The following is a 3,196-nucleotide window of genomic DNA, read 5'->3' on the forward strand; positions in this document are numbered from 1 at the left end:
CACCCCCGGGAGACCCACTTTTAACTGGACTTTTTGCTGCTGTGGCAAAATACTGAGAGAAACAACTCCAGGGATGAAGGAGTCACTTGTAGTTTCAGAGATTTCAGTCCATCAGAGTGGGCCAGTGTGGACAAAGAGGGCAGCACACACCATGAAAGCCAGGACATGCGCACACACACACACACACACACACACACACGAGGGAGGAGAGGAACTGCTGGCCTTGTCTGCCTGCTCTAACAGGCATTCTCCAGTTTTCCATTTATTCCACTGAAGCTGTCATCGTATGGCGCCGCTCCATATCCATGGTGTCTGTCTTCCCTATAACTGGGCTTCAGTCCCAGAAAGAGACAAATGAGGCCACAAGAAGGCACAGCACACTCCTGAGGAGCCACTGAGTGTGGGTGACACAATGGCCCACTTTGGAAAACAGCAGGTCTACCTTGGTCTAGGGAGCAGAGACCCACACGTGTGAGGACATTGGACTGTCAGTGAGCAGGCCTTACATAGGTCCGTGTTTACACACTCAGAGAGGCCGCAGAACACATCCTGGGCTCCACAGCTCTGTGAGAGCTAAGTCTGAGTAGAGGCTTAGATCTGAGGAGCTCCGGGCTGACTGGCCTGGGAAGCATGGGCAGGGAGCACAACATGGGTCCACATGACATGGGTCACCGCAAAGGAATCCCTGGACGAGGGCCTCAGACCCTTCATCAGAGAAGGATGAAACCATACTATCAAGATCTGGACCACTTTGGATAACTCACTCTGTGGAAGGGCAATGCCCCACAGGCTCAGGAGAGCAGCCTGTGTTCCTGAAGGCTGTGGCCTGTGACCTTGGACAGATAATCACGCCACCTGAACTTTAACCTTCAGACATAGCAGCAGGTGTGCAAAGGATGAGAGTTTCTCTCAGGCAACAGGTTTCGTGGCAGCAAATAATGAGAGACACCCCAAGCGGGCCTGGCAAAGAGGAGGCTGAGGCAGGGGGATTATAGCAAGCATGAGTCTAGCCTGGGCTATGGAGTGAGGGCTTGTCTCAGAAAACAAACAAAAACCAAGCAAAATTCCAACAAAAAATCCTAGGTATCCGGGCCCCTGAGAGGAGGCCGGACAGACTCTCAGCCATCAGCTCCCTGTGCGAGAGGCAGTTTCTTTTCTCAGTCTGTTGGACATCTTGTCTCTACCTGGGGCAACAATGAAGAGTCCTGCTATAACATACATACACACACACACACACACACACATACACACATATATACACACACATATATATGTAACATGTTTATATACATGTATATAACATGTTTATAATGTTTGTAGCAGGACATTTATAAACTGCCATAACAGCATCTGTGTGGATCTGCACATGTGTGTTAAGTACTCCTTCATGAACTGTAGTCTCACAGCTAAAATGTTTACCACAAAGAACCAGGAAACCTTGCCATCCTCATATGGATCAAGAGCAAACTTGCAAAGTTTGGCTGGCAGACCGAGGCCCCAGCACCCTAGAGGAAAAGGCCAAGTGCATCGCCGGCTAAGGGGCCGTCTCCAGGGCACCCACAGGAGATGTGGAAGCTGAAGAGAGAGGCGCTGCCCTGGGGACTGGTCTTCTAGTGCTTAAGGGCAAAGTTCTAGCACAAAGCTCCTCCTTCCTGCCACCTCTCCCTTCTCCCTGGCCTTCACGTCTTCTCTTCTCACCCTTCCTCCCCAGGGAAAGAACAGGGGGCGGAAATGGGCTAGCAGAGGTCTGGGAGGAAAGGCAGGTGGTGGGGTGGAGCCAGCATAAAGGAGGCCTGAGGAGCTGCTGAGGCTAGGAAGGCCTTTCTGGGACAGCCCTGGATATTGCTGGGGTGAGTGGGCTGGGGGTCAGAGGGTGGGTGAGGACACGGAGGGCGATGCCCTGGGGAGGTGTCTTCTGCAGGGAAGAGTTGTAGTCCTAGTTCTGCCGAGGAAGACCATTGGAGCAATGGCCTTCCATAGTCTGCTTCTCCTATGCCGTGCCCTTTGGTTCCAGTTTCTTCCTCATTCCTCTGATGTCCTCTTTGCCTTTTTTGTTGTTCCTTTTCTTTTCTTTTTCTTCTTCTTTTTTCTTTTTTTCGGTTTTTCAAGACAGGGTTTCTCTGTGTAGCCCTGTATGTCCTGGACTTGCTTTGTAGACCAGGCTGGCCTCAGACTCACAGAGATCCACCTGCCTCTGCCTCCTGAGTGCTGGGATCACAGGCGTGCTTCTTTGCTTGTCTTTAGACTCTCTGACTTGGCTCTTTGTTCCCAAAGCCTCTCTGGAGACAGGCTGAGGCCAGGTGCCTGTGTCACCCCTGTTCTGCAGCATTATTTTTCTTACCCAACCGAAGGCCGGCCCTCATCCTGCCGCTATGGGCTCTGCATGAAGAGATGTTTGTTGGATGTGGGGCTGTTTGAGAGGAGGAAATCCAAGCGCACTCTGTCAGCTTGAGCGGCAGCGGGACAGTGGCTGTGTGGATTCTCTCTGAGCTTGGAATGTTCTGTTCTCCTGCCACAGCAGTGCCACAGAACAGCACCAAACAGTTCAGGGAACGTTCCTCATGTGAGAGGTAAAGGCATGTCCTCTGCCGTGTCTTCCCTGGTGTCAGAGGCTGTCTGGTCTAGACTGGGTCTTTGGGTACCTCTGTCTGGTCACAAGAGCCCATCTCCTTCAGGCACAGCTCATTTAGAAAGCTCAGGAGGCAAAGGCAGGCAGGTCTCTGGGAAGTTGAGGTCATTGGTCTACTTAGAGGGCTCCAGGCCAACCAGCAAAGCCCACCCTAACAACGGCAAAAAGAGCTCTAACAGCAGTAAACGCCCAGGACGAGGGCTGAAGCCCAAGCACAGTGGAGGAATGAGTGCCCAGGCTGTGTAAGGCCCGAAAGAGGACACAGCATGGCCGCCTTTCAAGCCCTGGTGATTACTCTTAGGTTTGATTTTCTTTGCTTCTTGCTTTGTTTCATTTTGTTTTTTGAGAGGCAGAGTCTCTCTCTGTAGTCCTGGCTGTGCTCGCTCTGCAGGTCAGGCTATTTTGAACTCACAAAGATCAGCCTGCCTCTGCCTTCATAATGTGGTATTAAAAGTGGGCTACCACACCCAGATGAGATGAACTTCCCCCTGAGATGGGGTGAACTGCCCCTGAGATGGGGTGAGCTGCCCCTGAGATGGGGTGAACTGCCCCCCTGAGATGGGGTGA

General features: G+C 52.1%; 1 protein-coding gene across 2 annotated transcripts in view; it reads left to right on the forward strand.

Moving 5' to 3' along the window:
* The first annotated feature begins 1,737 nt into the window (after positions 1 to 1,737).
* The window catches only part of Dpep1 (dipeptidase 1), a 20,412-nt gene continuing 18,953 nt past the window's right edge, over positions 1,738 to 3,196 (forward strand). For both annotated transcript variants that reach the window (XM_055621441.1, XM_055621442.1), the window contains exon 1: positions 1,738 to 1,850. The gene's annotated coding sequence lies outside the window, so the exon portion shown is untranslated. The remainder of the gene's footprint in view (positions 1,851 to 3,196) is intronic.

Source organism: Psammomys obesus, unplaced genomic scaffold, assembly GCF_907164565.1.
Source record: "Psammomys obesus unplaced genomic scaffold, mPsaObe1.curated_primary_1811, whole genome shotgun sequence".
Taxonomy (NCBI): Eukaryota; Metazoa; Chordata; class Mammalia; order Rodentia; family Muridae; genus Psammomys; species Psammomys obesus.